The sequence below is a fragment of the Scyliorhinus torazame genome, chromosome 25 (genome assembly GCF_047496885.1).
Source record: "Scyliorhinus torazame isolate Kashiwa2021f chromosome 25, sScyTor2.1, whole genome shotgun sequence".
Lineage (NCBI taxonomy): Eukaryota > Metazoa > Chordata > Chondrichthyes > Carcharhiniformes > Scyliorhinidae > Scyliorhinus > Scyliorhinus torazame.
The window spans coordinates 43,586,397-43,607,936 of NC_092731.1; the positions used below are offsets into that span (position 1 = coordinate 43,586,397).

A 21,540-nucleotide genomic window follows, 5' to 3' on the forward strand; every position below is an offset into this window, starting at 1 on the left:
AAATCCTCCTTCAGAGAGATTGTATTCACTGAGATCCAATCCAACATTATACAAGATTCCACTGCATGTAATAACTGTATTGATCGGAGTTACAAACAGAGGTTTAGTGTTAGATGAATAATGAGTTGGAAACCATAGACATTTGCCTTATCCTTCATCAGTTGACTGTAGAATAGTGAGCACGAGATCAGCATTACACTTTTTCAATCTGTTTAATATCACAGAGCCACTCACACACAAATTAGGACAACAATGGAGATCATAACTTACCGTTAACGCCAACAATTGTTAGAATTGGGTAGAATATTTTCTCAGATGTATCAATTGGAAGAACCATATTCAATGTGAAGTCACCTGCTCCTTCGTGCTGTTGACAGTCTCTCTGTCTTAAACTCTGAAGTCATATATTTCCAAAGCCTTTAATTTATACCATGAGGGACTACCTCAGGGATATTGAGGTTGCAACATCGTTTAACTTATTGAATTAATATAGAGGAGCAAACAGATTACGACATTGAGTTCAGTGAAAGGAAATATTACTTTTGGAGTGAATGACCTCTTTCCAAACACTGGACTATGTTGATCACATTGATCAACAAATAATAACAGAAAGGAGGGAGTCCACTCATACACCAACAGTCCCCTCTCCAGATCTCAGATTGTTTCAGTGATATTCGTCACTCGACTGTGACCACTGGGTGCTTCAGTTCCAATTGTCAGTGTGTTTCTCTGGGTGGTCCCACTGCACTCTGGGGTGTAGCTCCTTCTTTAACTGTGACATAAACATAGAACTTACAGTGCAGAGGGTGGCCATTGGACCCATCGAATCTGCACTGGCCCTTGGAATGAGCATCCTAACTAAGCCCACACCCTCACCCTGTCCCCAGTAACCCCACCAAACGTAAGGGCAATTTACCATGGCCAATCTACCTAACCTACACATGTTTGGACTGTGGGAGGAAACCGGAGCACCCAGAGGAAACCCACACAGACACTGGGAGAACGGGTAGACTGCGCAAAGGCAATGAGCCAAGTCGGGAATTGTACCTCGGACCCTGGAGCTGTGACGCAAATGTGCTAGCCATTGTGCTACCATGACCATTCAATGATTCAGCTGCAATTTCCAGCGTGCTTCTCTGAGTGGTTCTAGTGCACTCAGGAATGCCGCGAGATGTAAGAAGTCTTAAAACACCAGGGTAAAGTCCTGATGTGGAGATGCCGGCTTTGGACTGGGGTGAGAACAGTAAGAAGTCTTACAACACCAGGTTAATGCCCAATAGGTTTGTTTTGAATCACTAGCTTTCGGAGCACCTGAGGAAGGAGCAGTGCTCCGAAAGCTAGTGATTCGAAACAAACCTGTTTGACTTTAACCTGGGGTTGTAAGACTTCTTACTGAGGTTAAAGTCCAACAGGTTTGTTTCGAATCACTAGCTTTCTGAGCACTGCTCCTTCCTCCGGCGGCATCTCCATATCATCACTAACTGTGACCATTCAGTGAATCAGTCCCAATACTCAGTGTGTTTTTCTGGGTGGTTCCATTACACTCTGGGGTTAGCTGCACCTTTAACTGTGACCACCCAGTGATTCAGTTTCAATTGTTATTTTGTTTCTCCGGATGGGTTTCGACTGCACTCTTGGTGTAGGTGCACTTTAACTGTGACGGTTCTGTTCCAATTGTTAGTGTGTTTCCAACGTTGTTCCACTGCAAACTGAGGTCTTGCTGCCTCTTTAACTGCAACCATTCAGTGATTCAATTCCAATTGTTAATTTGTTTATCTGGGTAGGTCTACTGCACTGTGGGCTGCAGCAGCCTCTCTAACTTCGAACAATTCCTTTATTTGATTATAGTGTGTTCATAAAGTGCGCATTCCAGTGAATTAAATATCCAAACTGTTTAAACGCCAAAGAAAATTATTGCAACAGTAAATTTAATGCAGCTCCTCAAACCGAGACAATGAATTGCAACATTGGAACACATCAGAAGAGTGAGAGCCTGCAGCTGATGCAAAAAACAACACGTTGTCGAGCAGCAAAAGCAAATCAAGCGATGAAAACTAATACAGCGCCTCGAACGGATGCTGCCCCTCCAGCTGACAACACACTAAAACTATGATGTGCTGGCACAAGAAAGGGCGTACCAACCTCCCCGAACAGGCGCCGGAATGTGGCGACTAGGGGCTTTTCACAGTAACTTCATTTGAAGCCTACTTGTGACAATAAGCGATTTTCATTATTTTTCATTTCAGATAAATGTCATTAGAGAAAGAGAGAGTAGAATATGAAGAGGGCGAAAGAGAAAGTGGGTGGAGTAACAGAGCATGAGAGAAAAGATGGTGAGAGAGAAAGAGTGTGAGGAGAAAGATGATGAGAGAGCAATAACGAGGTAAAGAGAGAGTGTGAGAGGAAGAGGACAAGAGAGAATGAGGGTAAGGGCGTAAAGGGGTGGTAAAGAAATAGGGCGAGAGATAGAGAAATTGAGAGAGAATGAGGCTGAGACCGAAAGGGGATGAGCGCGAAAGAGAATGAGAGAGTAAGAGCGTGAGAGAAAGTGAGTGAGAGACAAAGAGGGTGGGGGAGAAAGAGGATGGAGAAATAAAGAGTAAAACGACAGAAGGAGTTTCATTTTTTCTCTCTCTCTCTTTCTGTACCTATCTATCTACCCTATCCATTTATCTATCATCTATTTATCTATCTATCTATCTGTCCACCTATCTATCTATCTGTCTGTCTGTCTGTCTGTCTATCTACCTATCTATCATCTATTTCTCTCTCTCTCTCTCTCTCTCCCAGTCATAGTAGCTTTGTGATTGGAAAATCATGTGTCACGAATTTGATTCAGTATTTTGAAGGGGTAACCAAGAAGGTAGATGAGGGCAGTGCATTCGACGTTATCTGTATGGATTTTAGCAAGGCCTTTAACAAGATACTGTATGGTAGGTTGTTGCAAAAGTTTAAATCGCACGGTATCCAGTGTGGGGTAGCCAATAGGGTGAAACGCTTGGCTTGACGATAGAAGACAAAGGGTGGTTGTAGAGGGTTGTTTTTCAAACTGGATGTCTGTAACCAGCGGTGTGCCTCATGCATCAGTGCTGGGCCTGCTGTTATTTGCTTCTTTTATTAAGTATTTGGATCAGTGCTGGGTCTACTGTTATTTGTTTGTTTTATTAAGTATTTGGATGAGGATTTAGGACGCATGGTTCGTAGGTTTTCAGATGACATTAATATTGGTGACATAGTGGAGAGTGAAGAAGGTTATCTAGTATTGTAACGTGGTATAGACCAATGGGCCAGTGGGCCAATGAATGGCAGATGGAGTTTAATTTAGAAATATGTGAAGTGATGCATTTTGGTTGATCGAATCGGGGCGGGATCTACTCAGTTAATGATAGAGTGCCTTGAAGAAGACATGAAAGACAAATTCAGGAACCACGGTTCAGAAGGGTCCACTATGCGTCACTTTACAAGACATTTCTTGGAATGAGGCTGATGCGTGTTGAGAGATGATCCGGTTCATCAAATTTATACATTTTGTGTACAGTTTCTGCATTTTCATCGCGGTTCGAAGGCCGTTGTTTAATATCGCGGGGTGCAGGTCATCTGTATCGGCGAATCTGTTCCTAACCAATAGCTGCGAGTCACTGTCCGATCCTGCTTGATTGTCTTATTATTCACGAGTTGGTTGAGTTGACCGTTGGAGAAATCTCTTTGAATTGTATCGTTTTTGCGAGTGCATATCGTGTGCGACAAATGGCGCACGTTGAAGGCAGCGTATTTCTTTTACAGGGGCAAATGTGGGAAATGAAGAAGGTATGTGTCCGGTTCGCTGACCCACGCGTTGCACAAAAATATTGGCGTGGGCGGTTTTGATGAGCGGTCTCAATTCCGCCCTGTTGATTGCATCTCTGGGGCGCTGTGCCTTGGCGGTTTCGACAGGCGATGTACCAATTGTAAAAAAGGATTTCCAATTTTTTTCTGGTAAGCTACAAACTCTCCCCGGTCTCCCGCGTGACAGGCGGGGATACGAACCACTATACTAACGAGGAAATTAGGTTTGATGAGCCACGATTGGCCAACTGAGGGTTTCTGCACCTCTGAAATCACTCCATTTACTGAAGATGCTCTATTTGTCTGTGAAATCAGTAAAATAACGGCAACTCAATACCATGTGGAAAGGAAGATCGTCCCATGTTAATTTTGGAAGACTGGATGCAGGATCACCCAAACTCTTCCGCGTGTATTGAGCTGTAAATATTGAGGCGGGTGTTCACTTCAGACCCTGACATCTGCAGGCGGGCTAATGGCAGCAATATCCACGCGATCAGTTCCAGTGGCATGAGATTCCGCAGAAATTTGATCGGAAATTATATTTGGCTCCATGTAAATTAAAAACTATTTCAATTAACCAGTTGCCTAAAGAGGGCCACAACTTATATAGTCTGCAAGCAACATTATACATCAGACTTTTGTGCAAATCAGGAGATGTGTATTTTTGCTTTTCCCAGAAAACACATTGAATTCAACTGTCTTGTTCACCATCACGACACAGTATGAAGAGAGATGGGATCGGCAGGTTCCAAAATCACGAATCACGTCGACGGTGGTTACATTCGTGTCAGAAGTGTGTCGGCCCAGGGCACAGTGTCTGCGGGACTGGGTCTGCGTGGGGCAATTATGATATTCAGTACACTGTCAATGAGATTTCGCCTCCCTTTACTTCGTAATAATAGACAGAGTAGTGAAGCAAAGAAGACATGAAAGACAAATTCAGGAACCACGGTTCAGAAGGGTCCACTATGCGTCACTTTACAAGACATTTCTTGGAATGAGGCTGATGCGTGTTGAGAGATGATCCGGTTCATCAAATTTATACATTTTGCGTACAGTTTTTGCATTTTCATCGCGGTTCGAAGGCCGTTGTTTAATATCGCGGGGTGCAGGTCATCTGTATCGGCGAATCTGTTCCTAACCAGTAGCTGCGAGTCACTGTCCGATCCTGCCTGACTTGGTTGAGTTGAGCGTTGGAGAAATCTCTTTGAATTGTATCGTTTTTGCGAGTGCATATCGTGTGCGACAAATGGCGCATGTTGAAGGCAGCGTTTTTCTTTTACTGGGGCAAATGAGGGAAATGAAGAAGGTAATGTGTCCGTTTCGCTGACCCACGCATTGCACAGAAATATTGGTGCGGGCGGTTTTGATTAGCGGTCTCAATTCCGCACTGTTGATTGCATCTCTGGGGCGGTATGCCTTGGCGGATTCGACAGCTGATGTACCAATTCTAAAAAAAAATGACCACTTTATTTCTGGCAAAGAACAAGCTCTCCTCCTCGGGGAATTGAACCCCGGTCTCCCGCGTGACAGGTGGGGATACTAACCACTATACTAACGAGGAACTTTGAGTTTGTGAGCCCCGCTTGGCCAACTGAGGGTTTCTGCGCCTCTGAAATCACTCCATTGACTGAAGATGCTCGATTTGTCTGTGAAATCAGTAAAATCGCGTCAGCTCAATACCATGTGGAAAGGAAGATCGTCCCATGTTAATTTTGGAAGACTGGTTGCAGGATCACCCAAACTCTTCCGCGTGTATTGAGCTGTACATATTGAGGCGGTTCTTCACTTCAGACCCTGACATCTGCAGGCGGGCTAATGGCAGCAATATTCACGCGATCAGTTCCAGTGGCATGAGATTCCGTAAAAATTATATCGAAAATTATGTTTGGCTCCATGTAAAGTAAAAACGATTTCAATTAACCAGTTGCCTAAACAGGGCCACTACTTATATAGTCAGCAAGCAACATTATACATCAGACTTTTGTGCAAATCAGGAGATGCGTATTTTTGCTTTTCCCAGAAAACACATTGAATTAAACTGTCTTGTTCACCATCACGACACAGTATGAAGAGAGATGGGATCGGCAGATTCCAAAATCACGAATCACGTCGACGCTGGTTACATTCGTGTCAGAAGTGTGTCGGCCCAGGGCACAGTGTCTGAGGGACTGGGTCTTCGTGGGGCAATTATGATATTCAGTACACTGCCAATGAGATTTTGTTCCCCTTTACTTCGTAATAATAGACAGAGTAGTGAAGAAAAGAAGACATGAAAGACAAATTCAGGAACCACGGTTCAGAAGGGTCCACTATGCGTCACTTTACAAGACATTTCTTGGAATGAGGCTGATGCGTGTTGAGAGATGATCCGGTTCATCAAATTTATACATTTTGTGTCCCGTTTTTGCATTTTCATCGCGGTTCGAAGGCCGTTGTTTAATATCGCGGGGTGCAGGTCATCTGTATCGGGGAATCTGTTCCTAACCAGTAGCTGCGAGTCACTGTCCGATCCTGCTTGATTGTCTTATTATTCACGAGTTGGTTGAGTTGACCGTTGGAGAAATCTCTTTGAATTGTATCGTTTTTGCGAGTGCATATCGTGTGCGACAAATGGCGCATGTTGAAGGCAGCGTTTTTCTTTTACAGGGGCAAATATGGGAAATGAAGAAGGTAATGTGTCCGTTTCGCTGACCCACGCATTGCACAGAAATATTGGTGCGGGCGGTTTTGATGAGCGGTCTCAATTCCGCCCTGTTGATTGCATCTTTGGGGCGGTGTGCCTTGGCGGATTCGACAGCCGATGTACCAATTCTAAAAAATCATTCCCAATTTTTTTCTGGTAAGGTACAAACTCTCCCCGTCGGGGAATTGAACCCCGGTCTCCCGCGTGACAGGCGGGGATACTAACCACTATACTAACGAGGAACTTCGGTTTGGCGCGATACGCTTGGCCAACTGAGGGTTTCTGCGCTTCTGAAATCACTCCATTTACTGAAGATGCTCGATTTGTCTGTGAAATCAGTAAAATCGCGGCAACTCAATACCATGTGGAAAGGAAGATCGTCCCATGTTAATTTTGGAAGACTGGATGCAGGATCACCCAAACACTTCCGCGTGTATTGAGCTGTAAATATTGAGGCGGTTGTTCACTTCAGACCCTGACATCTGCAGGCGGGCAAATGGCAGCAATATTCACGCGATCAGTTCCAGTGGCATGAGATTCCGCAAAAATTATATCGGAAATTATGTTTGGCTCCATGTAAAGTAAAAACGATTTCAATTAACCAGTTGCCTAAACAGGGCCACTACTTATATAGTCAGCAAGCAACATTATACATCAGACTTTTGTGCAAATCAGGAGATGTGTATTTTTGCTTTTCCCAGAAAACACATTGAATTAAACTGTCTTGTTCACCATCACGACACAGTATGAAGAGAGATGGGATCGGCAGGTTCCAAAATCACGAATCACGTCGACGATGGTTACATTCGTGTCAGAAGTGTGTCGGCCCAGCGCACAGTGTCCGCGGGACTGGGTCTGCGTGGGGCAATTATGATATTCAGTACACTGTCAATGAGATTTCGTTCCCCTTTACTTCGTAATAATAGACAGAGTAGTGAAGCAAAGAAGACATGAAAGACAAATTCAGGAACCACGGTTCAGAAGGGCCCACTATGCGTCACTTTACAAGACATTTCTTGGAATGAGGCTGATGCGTGTTGGGAGATGATCCGGTTCATCAAATTTATACATTTTGTGTCCAGTTTTTGCATTTTCATCGCGGTTCGAAGGCCGTTGTTTAATATCGCGGGGTGCAGGTCATCTGTATCGGCGAATGTGTTCCTAACCAGGAGCTGCGAGTCACTGTCCGATCCTGCTTGATTGTCTTATTATTCATGAGTTGGTTGAGTTGACCGGTGGAGAAATCTCTTTGAATTGTATCATTTTTGCGAGTGCATATCGTGTGCGACAAATGGCGCATGTTGAAGGCAGCGTTTTTCTTTTACAGGGGCAAATATGGGAAATGAAGAAGGTAATGTGTCCGCTTCGCTGACCCATGCATTGCACAGAAATATTGGTGCAGGCGGTTTTGATGAGCGGTCTCAATTCCGCACTGTTGATTGCATCTCTGGGGCGATGTGTCTTGGCGGATTCGACAGCCGATGTACCAATTCTAAAAAATCATTCCCAATTTTTTTCTGGTAAGGTACAAACTCTCCCCGTCGGGGAATTGAACCCCGGTCTCCCGCGTGACAGGCGGGGATACTAACCACTATACTAACGAGGAACTTCGGTTTGGCACGATACGCTTGGCCAACTGAGGGTTTCTGCGCTTCTGAAATCACTCCATTTACTGAAGATGCTCGATTTGTCTGTGAAATCAGTAAAATCGCGGCAACTCAATACCATGTGGAAAGGAAGATCGTCCCATGTTAATTTTGGAAGACTGGATGCAGGATCACCCAAACACTTCCGCGTGTATTGAGCTGTAAATATTGAGGCGGTTGTTCACTTCAGACCCTGACATCTGCAGGCGGGCTAATGGCAGCAATATTCACGCGATCAGTTCCAGTGGCATGAGATGGCGTTTGTTTCGGTGCAACTTATTATTCATGAGTTGGTTGAGTTGACCGGTGGAGAAATCTCTTTGAATTGTATCATTTTTGCGAGTGCATATCGTGTGCGACAAATGGCGCATGTTGAAGGCAGCGTTTTTCTTTTACAGGGGCAAATATGGGAAATGAAGAAGGTAATGTGTCCGCTTCGCTGACCCATGCATTGCACAGAAATATTGGTGCAGGCGGTTTTGATGAGCGGTCTCAATTCCGCACTGTTGATTGCATCTCTGGGGCGATGTGTCTTGGCGGATTCGACAGCCGATGTACCAATTCTAAAAAATCATTCCCAATTTTTTTCTGGTAAGGTACAAACTCTCCCCGTCGGGGAATTGAACCCCGGTCTCCCGCGTGACAGGCGGGGATACTAACCACTATACTAACGAGGAACTTCGGTTTGGCACGATATGCTTGGCCAACTGAGGGTTTCTGCGCTTCTGAAAACACTCCATTTACTGAAGATGCTCGATTTGTCTGTGAAATCAGTAAAATCGCGGCAACTCAATACCATGTGGAAAGGAAGATCGTCCCATTATAAATTTTGGAAGACTGGATGCAGGATCACCCAAACACTTCCGCGTGTATTGAGCTGTAAATATTGAGGCGGTTGTTCACTTCAGACCCTGACATCTGCAGGCGGGCTAATGGCAGCAATATTCACGCGATCAGTTCCAGTGGCATGAGATTCCGCAAAAATTATATCGGAAATTATGTTTGGCTCCATGTAAAGTAAAAACGATTTCAATTTACCAGTTGCCTAAACAGGGCCACTACTTATATAGTCAGCAAGCAACATTATACATCAGACTTTTGTGCAAATCAGGAGATGTGTATTTTTGCTTTTCCCAGAAAACACATTGAATTAAACTGTCTTGTTCACCATCACGACACAGTATGAAGAGAGATGGGATCGGCAGGTTCCAAAATCACGAATCACGTCGACGATGGTTATATTCGTGTCAGAAGTGTGTCGGCCCAGCGCACAGTGTCTGAGGGACTGGGTCTGCGTGGGGCAATTATGATATTCAGTCCACTGTCAATGAGATTTCGTTCCCCTTTACTTCGTAATAATAGATAGAGTAGTGAAGCAAAGAAGACATGAAAGACAAATTCAGGAACCACGGTTCAGAAGGGTCCACTATGCGTCACTTTACAAGACATTTCTTGGAATGAGGCTGATGCGTGTTGGGAGATGATCCGGTTCATCAAATTTATACATTTTGCGTACAGTTTTTGCATTTTCATCGCGGTTCGAAGGCCGTTGTTTAATATCGCGGGGTGCAGGTCATCTGTATCGGCGAATGTGTTCCTAACCAGTAGCTGAGAGTCACTGTCCGATCCTGCTTGATTGTCTTATTATTCACGAGTTGGTTGAGTTGACCGTTGGAGAAATCTCTTTGAATTGTATCATTTTTGCGAGTGCATATCGTGTGCGACAAATGGCGCATGTTGAAGACAGCGTTTTTCTTTTACAGGGGCAAATATGGGAAATGAAGAAGGCAATGTGTCCGCTTCGCTGACCCATGCATTGCACAGAAATATTGGTGCAGGCGGTTTTGATGAGCGGTCTCAATTCCGCACTGTTGATTGCATCTCTGGGGCGATGTGTCTTGGCGGATTCGACAGCCGATGTACCAATTCTAAAAAATCATTCCCAATTCTTTTCTGGTAAGGTACAAACTCTCCCCGTCGGGGAATTGAACCCCGGTCTCCCGCGTGACAGGCGGGGATACTAACCACTATCCTAACGAGGAACTTCGGTTTGGCACGATACGCTTGGCCAACTGAGGGTTTCTGCGCTTCTGAAATCACTCCATTTACTGAAGATGCTCGATTTGTCTGTGAAATCAGTAAAATCGCGGCAACTCAATACCATGTGGAAAGGAAGATCGTCCCATGTTAATTTTGGAAGACTGGATGCAGGATCACCCAAACACTTCCGCGTGTATTGAGCTGTAAATATTGAGGCGGTTGTTCACTTCAGACCCTGACATCTGCAGGCGGGCTAATGGCAGCAATATTCACGCGATCAGTTCCAGTGGCATGAAATTTGGCAAAAATTAGATCGGAAATTATGTTTGGCTCCATATAGAGTAAAAACGATTTCAATTAACCTGTTGCCTAAACAGGGCCACTTATTATATAGTCAGCAAGCAACATTATACATCAGACTTTTGTGCAAATCAGGAGATGCGTATTTTTGCTTTTCCCAGAAAACACATTGAATTAAACTGTCTTGTTCACCATCACGACACAGTATGAAGAGAGATGGGATCGGCAGGTTCCAAAATCACGAATCACGTCGACGATGGTTACATTCGTGTCAGAAGTGTGTCGGCCCAGCGCACAGTGTCTGAGGGACTGGGTCTGCGTGGGGCAATTATGATATTCAGTCCACTGTCAATGAGATTTTGTTTCCCTTTACTTCGTAATAATAGACAGAGTAGTGAAGCAAAGAAGACATGAAAGACAAATTCAGGAACCACGGTTCAGAAGGGTCCACTATGCGTCACTTTACAAGTCATTTCTTGGAATGAGGCTGATGCGAGTTGGGAGATGATCCGGTTCATCAAATTTATACATTTTGTGTCCAGTTTTTGCATTTTCATCGCGGTTCGAAGGCCGTTGTTTAATATCGCGGGGTGCAGGTCATCTGTATCGGCGAATCTGTTCCTAACCAGTAGCTGAGAGTCACTGTCCGATCCTGCTTGATTGTCTTATTATTCATGAGTTGGTTGAGTTGACCGTTGGAGAAATCTCTTTGAATTGTATCATTTTTGCGAGTGCATATCGTGTGCGACAAATGGCGCATGTTGAAGGCAGCGTTTTTCTTTTACAGGGGCAAATATGGGAAATGAAGAAGGTAATGTGTCCGCTTCGCTGACCCATGCATTGCACAGAAATATTGATGCGGGCGGTTTTGATGAGCGGTCTCAATACCGCACTTTTGATTGCATCTCTGGGGCGGTGTGCCTTGGCGGATTCGACAGCCGAAGTACCAATTCTAAAAAACCATTCCCAATTTTGTTCTGGTAAGGTACAAACTCTCCCCGTCGGGGAATTGAACCCCGGTCTCCCACGTGACAGGCGGGGATACTAACCACTATACTAACGAGGAACTCCGATTTGGTGAGCCACGCTTGGCCAACTGAGGGTTTCTGCGCCTCTGAAATCACTCCATTTACTGAAGATGCACGATTTGTCTGTGAAATCAGTAAAATCGCGGCAACTCAATACCATGTGGAAAGGAAGATCGTCCCATGTTAATTTTGGAAGACTGGATGCAGGATCACCCAAACACTTCCACGCTTATTGAGCTGTAAATATTGAGGCTGTTGTTCACTTCAGACCCTGACATCTGCAGGTGGGCCAATGGCAGCAATATTCACACGAGCAGTTCCAGTGGCATGAAATTTGGCAAAAATTAGATCGGAAATTATGTTTGGCTCCATGTAAAGTAAAAACGATTTCAATTAACCTGTTGCCTAAACAGGGCCACTACTTATATAGTCAGCAAGCAACATTATACATCAGACTTTTGTGCAAATGAGGAGATGTGTATTTTTGCTTTTCCCAGAAAACACATTGAATTAAACTGTCTTGTTCACGATCACGACACACTATGAAGAGAGATGGGATCGGCAGGTTCCAAAATCACGAATCACGTCGACGCTGGTTACAGAAGTGTGTCGGCCAAGGGCACAGTGTCTGAGGGACTGGGTCTGCCTGGGGCAATTATGATATTCAGTACACTGTCAATGAGATTTTGTTCCCCTTTACTTCGTAACAATAGACAGAGTAGTGAAGCAAAGAAGACATGAAAGACAAATTCAGGAACCACGGTTCAGAAGGGTCCACTATTCGTCACTTTACAAGACATTTCTTGGAATGAGGCTGATGCGTGTTGAGAGATGATCCGGGTCATCAAATTTATACATTTTGTGTCCAGTTTTTGCATTTTCATCGCGGTTCGAAGGCCGTTGTTTAATATCGCGGGGTGCAGGTCATCTGTATCGGCGAATCTGTTCCTAACCAGTAGCTGAGAGTCACTGTCCGATCCTGCTTGATTGTCTTATTATTCACGAGTTGGTTGAGTTGACCGTTGGAGAAATCTCTTTGAATTGTATCATTTTTGCGAGTGCATATCGTGTGCGACAAATGGCGCATGTTGAAGGCAGCGTTTTTCTTTTACAGGGGCAAATATGGGAAATGAAGAAGGTAATGTGTCCGCTTCGCTGACCCACGCATTGCACAGAAATATTGGTGCGAGCGGTTTTGATGAGCGGTCTCAATTCCGCACTGTTGATTGCATCTCTGGGGCGGTGTTTCTTGGCGGATTCGACAGCCAATGTACCAATTCTAAAAAATCATTTCCAATTTTTTTCTGGGAAGGTACAAACTCTCCCCGTCGGGGAATTGAACCCCGGTTTCGCGCGTGACAGGCGGGGATACGAACCACTATACTAACGAGGAAATTAGGTTTGATGAGCCACGCTTGGCCAACTGAGGGTTTCTGCACCTCTGAAATCACTCCATTGACTGAAGATGCTCTATTTGTCTGTGAAATCAGTAAAATAACGGCAACTCAATACCATGTGGAAAGGAAGATCGTCCCATGTTAATTTTGGAAGACTGGATGCAGGATCACCCAAACACATTGAATTAAACTGTCTTGTTCACCATCACGACACAGTATGAAGAGAGATGGGATCGGCAGGTTCCAAAATCACGAATCACGTCGACGATGGTTACATTCGTGTCAGAAGTGTGTCGGCCCAGCGCACAGTGTCTGAGGGACTGGGTCTGCGTGGGGCAATTATGATATTCAGTACACTGTCAATGAGATTTTGTTCCCCTTTACTTCGTAATAATAGACAGAGTAGTGAAGCAAAGAAGACATGAAAGACAAATTCAGGAACCACGGTTCAGAAGGGTCCACTATGCGTCACTTTACAAGACATTTCTTGGAATGAGGCTGATGCGTGTTGAGAGATGATCCGGTTCATCAAATTTATACATTTTGTGTCCAGTTTTTGCATTTTCATCGCGGTTCGAAGGTCGTTGTTTAATAATAATGTGGCGCTGCTAGTCAAGAGCAGTATTACGGTGGCGGAGAGGATGCTAGATGGGGACTCTTCTGCCGAGGTAGTATGGGCTGAAGTTAGAAACAGGAAAGGAGAGGTCACCCTGTTGGGAGTTTTTTATAGGCCTCCTAATAGTTCTAGTGATGTAGAGGAAAGGATGGCGAAGATGATTCTGGATATGAGCGAAAGTAACAGGGTAGTTATTATGGGAAATTTTAACTTTCCAAATATTGACTGGAAAAGATATAGTTCGAGTACAATAGATGGGTCGTTTTTTGTACAGTGTGTGCAGGAGGGTTTCCTGAAACAATATGTTGACAGGCCAACAAGAGGCGAGGCCACGTTGGATTTGGTTTTGGGTAATGAACCAGGCCAGGTGTTGGATTTGGAGGTAGGAGAGCACTTTGGGGACAGTGACCACAATTCGGTGACGTTTACGTTAATGATGGAAAGGGATAAGTATACACCGCAGGGCAAGAGTTATAGCTGGGGGAAGGGCAATTATGATGCCATTAGACGTGACTTGGGGGGATAAGGTGGAGAAGTAGGCTGCAAGTGTTGGGCACACTGGATAAGTGGGGCTTGTTCAAGGAACAGCTACTGCGTGTTCTTGATAAGTATGTACCGGTCAGACAGGGAGGAAGGCGTCGAGCGAGGGAACCGTGGTTTACCAAGGAAGTGGAATCTCTTGTTAAGAGGAAGAAGGAGGCCTATGTGAAGATGAAGTGTGAAGTTTCGGTTGGGGCGATGGATAGTTACAAGGTAGCGAGGAAGGATCTAAAGAGAGAGCTAAGACGAGCAAGGAGGGAACATGAGAAGTATTTGGCAGGAAGGATCAAGGAAAACCCAAAAGCTTTCTATAGGTATGTCAGGAATAAGCGAATGACTAGGGAAAGAGTAGGACCAGTCAAGGACAGGGATGGGAAATTGTGTGTGGAGTCTGAAGAGATAGGCGAGATACTAAATGAATATTTTTCGTCAGTATTCACTCAGGAAAAAGATAATGTTGTGGAGGAGAATGCTGAGCCACAGGCTAATAGAATAGATGGCATTGAGGTACGTAGGGAAGAGGTGTTGGCAATTCTGGACAGGCTGAAAATAGATAAGTCCCCGGGACCTGATGGGATTTATCCTAGGATTCTATCGGAGGCCAGGGAAGAGATTGCTGGACCTTTGGCTTTGATTTTTATGTCATCATTGTCTACAGGAATAGTGCCAGAGGACTGGAGGACAGCAAATGTAGTCCCTTTGTTCAAAAAGGGGAGCAGAGACAACCCCGGCAACTATAGGCCGGTGAGCCTCACGTCTGTAGTGGGTAAAGTCTTGGAGGGGATTATAAGAGACAAGATTTATAATCATCTAGATAGGAATAATATGATCAGGGATAGTCAGTATGGCTTTGTGAAGGGTAGGTCATGCCTCACAAACCTTATTGAGTTCTTTGAGAAGGTGACTGAACAGGTAGATGAGGGTAGAGCAGTTGATGTGGTGTATATGGATTTCAGCAAAGTGTTTGATAAGGTTCCCCACGGTAGGCTATTGCAAAAAATACGGAGGCTGGGGATTGAGGGTGATTTAGAGATGTGGATCAGAAATTGGCTAGCTGAAAGAAGACAGAGGGTGGTGGTTGATGGGAAATGTTCAGAATGGAGTACAGTCACAAGTGGAGTACCACAAGGATCTGTTCTGGGGCCGTTGCTGTTTGTCATTTTTATCAATGACCTAGAGGAAGGCGCAGAAGGGTGGGTGAGTAAATTTGCAGACGATACTAAAGTCGGTGGTGTTGTCGATAGTGTGGAAGGATGTAGCAGATTACAGAGGGATATAGATAAGCTGCAGAGCTGGGCCGAGAGGTGGCAAATGGAGTTTAATGGAGAGAAGTGTGAGGTGATTCACTTTGGAAGGAATAACAGGAATGCGGAATATTTGGCTAATGGTAAAGTTCTTGAAAGTGTGGCTGAGCAGAGGGATCTAGGTGTCCCTGTACATAGATCCCTGAAAGTTGCCACCCAGGTTGATAGGGTTGTGCAGAAGGCCTATGGAGTGTTGGCCTTTATTGGTAGAGGGATTGAGTTCCGGAGTCGGGAGGTCATGTTGCAGCTGTACAGAACTCTGGTACGGCCGCATTTGGAGTATTGCGTACAGTTCTGGTCACCGCATTATAGGAAGGACGTGGAGGCTTTGGAGCGGGTGCAGAGGAGATTTACCAGGATGTTGCCTGGTATGGAGGGAAAATCTTATGAGGAAAGGCTGATGGACTTGAGGTTGTTTTCGTTGGAGAGAAGAAGGTTAAGAGGAGACTTAATAGAGGCATACAAAATGATCAGGGGGTTGGATAGGGTGGACAGTGAGAGCCTTCTCCCGCGGATGGATATGGCTGGCACGAGGGGACATAACTTTAAACTGAGGGGTAATAGATATAGGACAGAGGTCAGAGGTAGGTTCTTTACGCAAAGAGTAGTGAGGCTGTGGAATGCCCTACCTGCTACAGTGGTGAACTCGTCAACATTGAGGGAATTTAAAAGTTTATTGGATAAACATATGGATGATAATGGCATAGTGTAGGTTGGATGGCTTTTGTTTCGGTGCAACATCGTGGGCCGAAGGGCCTGTACTGCGCTGTATTGTTCTATGTTCTATGTTCTATCGCGGGGTGCAGGTCATCTGTATCGGCGAATCTGTTCCTAACCAGTAGCTGCGAGTCACTGTCCGATCCTGCTTGATTGTCTTATTATTCACGAGTTGGTTGAGTTGACCGTTGGAGAAATCTCTTTGAATTGTATCGTTTTTGCGAGTGAATATCGTGTGCGACAAACGGCGCATGTTGAAGGCAGCGTTTTTCTTTTACAGGGGCAAATATGGGAAATGAAGAAGGTAATGTGTACGTTTCGCTGACCCACGCATTGCACAGAAATATTGATGCGGGCGGTTTTGATGAGCGGTCTCAATTCCGCACTGTTGATTGCATCTCTGGGGCGGTGTGTCTTGGCGGATTCGACAGCCGATGTTCCAAATCTAAAAAATCATACCCAATTTTTTTCTGTTAAGGTACAAACTCTCCCCGTCGGGGAATTGAACCCCGGTCTCTCGCGTGACAGGCGGGGATACTAACCACTATACTAACGAGGAACTTCGGTTTAGTGAGACACGCTTGGCCAACTGAGGGTTTCTGCGCTTCTGAAATCACTCCATTTACTGAAGATGCTCGATTTGTCTGTGAAATCAGTAAAATCGCGGCAACTCAATACCATGTGGAAAGGAAGATCGTCCCATGTTAATTTTGGAAGACTGGGTGCAGGATCACCCAAACACTTCCGCGTGTATTGAGCTGTAAATATTGAGGCGGTTGTTCACTTCAGACCCTGACATCTGCAGGTGGGCTAATGGCAGCAATATTCACGCGATCAGTTCCAGTGGCATGAGATTCCGTAAAAATTATATCGGAAATTATGTTTGGCTCCATGTAAAGTAAAAACGATTTCAATTAACCAGTTGCCTAAAGAGGGCCACTACTTATATAGTCAGCAAGCAACATTATACATCAGACTTTTGTGCAAATCAGGAGATGTGTATTTTTGCTTTTCCCAGAAAATACATTGAATTAAACTGTCTTGTTCACGATCACGACACAGTATGAAGAGAGATGGGATCGGCAGGCTCCAAAATCACGAATCACGTCGACGCCGGTTACATTCGTGTCAGAAGTGTGTCGGCCCAGGGCACAGTGTCTGTGGGACTGGGTCTGCGTGGGGCAATTATGATATTCAGTACACTGTCAATGAGATTACGTTCCCCTTTACCGTTGGAGAAATCTCTTTGAATTGTATCGTTTTTGCGAGTGCATATCGTGTGCGACAAATGGCGCATGTTGAAGGCAGCGTTTTTCTTTTACAGGGGCAAATGTGGGAAATGAAGAAGGTAATGTGTCCGTTTCGCTGACCCTACGCATTGCACAGAAATATTGGTGTGGGCGGTTTTGATAAGCGGTCTCAATTCCGCACTTTTGATTGCATCTCTGGGGCGGTGTGCCTTGGCGGATTCGACAGCCGATGTACCAATTCTAAAAAAACATTCCCAATTTTTTTCTGGTAAGGTACAAACTCTCCCCGTCGGGGAATTGAACCCCGGTCTCCCGCATGACAGGCGGAGATACTAACCACTATACTAACGAGGAACTTAGGTTTGACAAGACACGCTTGGCCAACTGAGGGTTTCTGCGCCTCTGAAATCACTCCATTTACTGAAGATGCTCGATTTGTCTGTGAAATCAGTAAAATCGCGGCAACTCAATACCATGTGGAAAGGAAGATCGTCCCATGTTAATTTTGGAAGGCTGGATGCAGGATCGCCCAAACACTTCCGCGTGTATTGAGCTGTAAATATTGAGGCGGTTCTTCACTTCAGACCCTGACATCTGCAGGCGGGCTAATGGCAGCAATATTCACGCGATCAGTTCCAGTGGCATGAGATTCCTCAAAAATTATATCGGAAATTATGTTTGGCTCCATGTAAAGTAAAAACGATTTCAATTAACCAGTTGCCTAAACAGGGCCACTACTTATATAGTCAGCAAGCAACATTATACATCAGACTTTTGTGCAAATCAGGAGATGTGTATTTTTGCTTTTCCCAGAAAACACATTGAATTAAACTGTCTTGTTCACCATCACGACACAGCATGAAGAGCGATGGGATCGGCAGGTTCCAAAATCCCGAATCACGTCGACGGTGGTTACATTCGTGTCAGAAGTGTGTCGGCCCAGGGCACAGTGTCTGAGGGACTGGGTCTGCGTGGGGCAATTATGATATTCAGTACACTGTCAATGAGATTTCGTTCCCCTTTACTTCGTAATAATAGACAGAGTAGTGAAGCAAAGAAGACATGAAAGACAAATTCAGGAACCACGGTTCAGAAGGGTCCACTATGCGTCACTTTACAAGACATTTCTTGGAATGAGGCTGATGCGAGTTGGGAGATGATCCGGTTCATCAAATTTATACATTTTGTGTCCAGTTTTTGCATTTTCATCGCGGTTCGAAGGTCGTTGTTTAATATCGCGGGGTGCAGGTCATCTGTATCGGCGAATCTGTTCCTAACCAGTAGCTGCGAGTCACTGTCCGATCCTGCTTGATTGTCTTATTATTCACGAGCTGGTTGAGTTGACCGTTGGAGAAATCTCTTTGAATTGTATCGTTTTTGCGAGTGCATATCGTGTGCGACAAATGGCGCATGTTGAACGCAGCGTTTTTCATTTAAGGGGCAAATGTGGGAAATGAAGAAGGTATGTGTCCGGTTCGCTGACCCACGCATTGCACAGAAATATTGGTGCGGGCGGTTTTGATGAGCGGTCTCAATTCCGCCCTGTTGATTGCATCTCTGGGGCGGAGTGCCTTGGCTGATTCGACAGCCGATGTACCAATTCTAAAAAATAATTCCCAATTTTTTTCTGGTAAGGTACAAACTCTCCCCGTCAGGGAATTGAACCCTGGTCTCCCGCGTGACAGGCGGGGATACTAACCACTATACTAACGAGAAACTTCAATTTGGGGAGCCACGCTTGGCCAACTGAGGGTTTCTGCGCGTCTGAAATCACTCCATTTACTGAAGATGCTCGATTTGTCTGTGAAATCAGTAAAATCGCGGCAACTCAATACCATGTGGAAAGGCAGATCGTCCCATGTTAATTTTGGAAGACAGGATGCAGGATCACCCAAACACTTCCACGTGTATTGAGCTGTAAATATTGAGGCTGTTGTTCACTTCAGACCCTGACATCTGCAGGTGGGCTAATGGCAGCAATATTCATGCGATCAGTTGCAGTGGCACGAGATTCCGCAAAAATTATATCGGAAATTATGTTTGGCTCCATGTAAAGTAAAAACGATTTCAATTAACCAGTTGCCTAAACAGGGCCACTACTTATATAGTCAGCAAGCAACATTATACATCAGACTTTTGTGCAAATCAGGAGATGTGTATTTTTGCTTTTCCCAGAAAATACATTGAATTAAACTGTCTTGTTCACCATCACGACACAGTATGAAGAGAGATGGGATCGGCAGGTTCCAAAATCACGAATCACGTTGACGATGGTTACATTCGTGTCAGAAGTGTGTCGGCCCAGCGCACAGTTTCTGAGGGATTGGGTCTGCGTGGGGCAATTATGATATTCAGTACACTGTCAATGAGATTTCGTCCCCTTTACTTCGTAATAATAGACAGAGTAGTGAAGCAAAGAAGACATGAAAGACAAATTCAGGAACCACGGTTCAGAAGGGTCCACTATGCGTCACTTTACAAGACATTTCTTGGAATGAGGCTGATGCGTGTTGGGAGATGATCCGGTTCATCAAATTTATACATTTTGTGTCCAGTTTTTGCATTTTCATCGCGATTCGAAGGTCGTTGTTTAATATCGCGGGGTGCAGGTCATCTGTATCGGCGAATCTGTTCCTAACCAGTAGCTGCGAGTCACTGTCCGATCCTGCTTGATTGTCTTATTATTCACGAGTTGGTTGAGTTGACCGTTGGAGAAATCTCTTTGAATTGTATCGTTTTTGCGAGTGCATATCGTGTGCGACAAACGGCGCATGTTGAAGGCAGCGTTTTTCTTTTACAGGGGCAAATATGGGAAATGAAGAAGGTAATGTGTACGTTTCGCTGACCCACGCATTGCACAGAAATATTGATGCGGGCGGTTTTGATGAGCGGTCTCAATTCCGCACTTTTGATTGCATCTCTGGGGCGGTGTGCCTTGGCGGATTCGACAGCCGATGTACCAATTCTAAAAAACCATTCCCAATTTTGTTCTGGTAAGGTACAAACTCTCCCCGGCGGGGAATTGAACCCCGGTCTCCCACGTGACAGGCGGGGATACTAACCACTATACTAACGAGGAACTCCTATTTGGTGAGCCACGCTTGGCCAACTGAGGGTTCCTGCGCCTCTGAAATCACTCCATTTACTGAAGATGCACGATTTGTCTGTGAAATCAGTAAAATCGCGGCAACTCAATACCATGTGGAAAGGAAGATCGTCCCATGTTAATTTTGGAAGGCTGGATGCAGGATCACCCAAACACTTCCACGTGTATTGAGCTGTAAATATTGAGGCTGTTGTTCACTTCAGACCCTGACATCTGCAGGTGGGCTAATGGCAGCAATATTCATGCGATCAGTTGCAGTGGCACGAGATTCCGCAAAAATTAGATCGGAAATTATGTTTGGCTCCATGTAAAGTAAAAACGATTTCAATTAACCTGTTGCCTAAACAGGGCCACTACTTATATAGTCAGCAAGCAACATTATACATCAGACTTTTGTGCAAATGAGGAGATGTGTATTTTTGCTTTTCCCAGAAAACACATTGAATTAAACTGTCTTGTTCACCATCACGACACAGTATGAAGAGAGATGGGATCGGCAGGTTCCAAAATCACGAATCACGTCGACGCCGGTTACATTCGTGTCAGAAGTGTGTCGGCCCAGGGCACAGTGTCTGTGGGACTGGGTCTGCGTGGGGCAATTATGATATTCAGTACACTGTCAATGAGATTTCGTTCCCCTTTACCGGTGGAGAAATCTCTTTGAATTGTATCATTTTTGCGAGTGCATATCGTGTGCGACAAATGGCGCATGTTGAAGGCAGCGTTTTTCTTTTACAGGGGCAAATGTGGGAAATGAAGAAGGTAATGTGTCCGTTTCGCTGACCCACGCATTGCACAGAAATATTGGTGCGGGCGGTTTTGATGAGCGGTCTCAATTCCGCCCTGTTGATTGCATCTCTGGAGCGGTTTGCCTTGGCGGATTCGACAGCCGATGTACCAATTCTAAAAAATCATTCCTAAATTTTTTCTGGTAAGGTACAAACTCTCCCCGTCGGGGAATTGAACCCCAGTCTCCTGCGTGACAGGAATACTAACCACTGTACGAACAAGGAACTTCGGTTTAGTGCGACACGCTTGACCAACTGAGGGTTTCTGTGCCTCTGATATCACTCCATTTACTGAAG

General features: G+C 44.9%; 8 non-coding genes across 8 annotated transcripts; all 8 read right to left on the reverse strand.

The window, feature by feature from the left end:
- Positions 1 to 6,681: 6,681 nt before the first annotated feature.
- On the reverse strand, positions 6,682 to 6,753 carry trnad-guc (transfer RNA aspartic acid (anticodon GUC)). Its single transcript has one exon. It is a non-coding gene; the product is annotated as a tRNA-Asp (tRNA).
- Positions 6,754 to 8,045: 1,292 nt separating this feature from the next.
- trnad-guc (transfer RNA aspartic acid (anticodon GUC)) lies at positions 8,046 to 8,117 on the reverse strand. The gene has a single exon. It is a non-coding gene; the product is annotated as a tRNA-Asp (tRNA).
- Positions 8,118 to 8,762: 645 nt separating this feature from the next.
- trnad-guc (transfer RNA aspartic acid (anticodon GUC)) lies at positions 8,763 to 8,834 on the reverse strand. The gene has a single exon. It is a non-coding gene; the product is annotated as a tRNA-Asp (tRNA).
- A 1,293-nt stretch (positions 8,835 to 10,127) lies between these two features.
- trnad-guc (transfer RNA aspartic acid (anticodon GUC)) lies at positions 10,128 to 10,199 on the reverse strand. The gene has a single exon. It is a non-coding gene; the product is annotated as a tRNA-Asp (tRNA).
- A 1,292-nt stretch (positions 10,200 to 11,491) lies between these two features.
- trnad-guc (transfer RNA aspartic acid (anticodon GUC)) lies at positions 11,492 to 11,563 on the reverse strand. The gene has a single exon. It is a non-coding gene; the product is annotated as a tRNA-Asp (tRNA).
- A 5,023-nt stretch (positions 11,564 to 16,586) lies between these two features.
- Positions 16,587 to 16,658, reverse strand: trnad-guc (transfer RNA aspartic acid (anticodon GUC)). The gene has a single exon. It is a non-coding gene; the product is annotated as a tRNA-Asp (tRNA).
- A 973-nt stretch (positions 16,659 to 17,631) lies between these two features.
- trnad-guc (transfer RNA aspartic acid (anticodon GUC)) lies at positions 17,632 to 17,703 on the reverse strand. The gene has a single exon. It is a non-coding gene; the product is annotated as a tRNA-Asp (tRNA).
- A 1,290-nt stretch (positions 17,704 to 18,993) lies between these two features.
- Positions 18,994 to 19,065, reverse strand: trnad-guc (transfer RNA aspartic acid (anticodon GUC)). The gene has a single exon. It is a non-coding gene; the product is annotated as a tRNA-Asp (tRNA).
- Between the last annotated feature and the right edge of the window lie 2,475 nt (positions 19,066 to 21,540).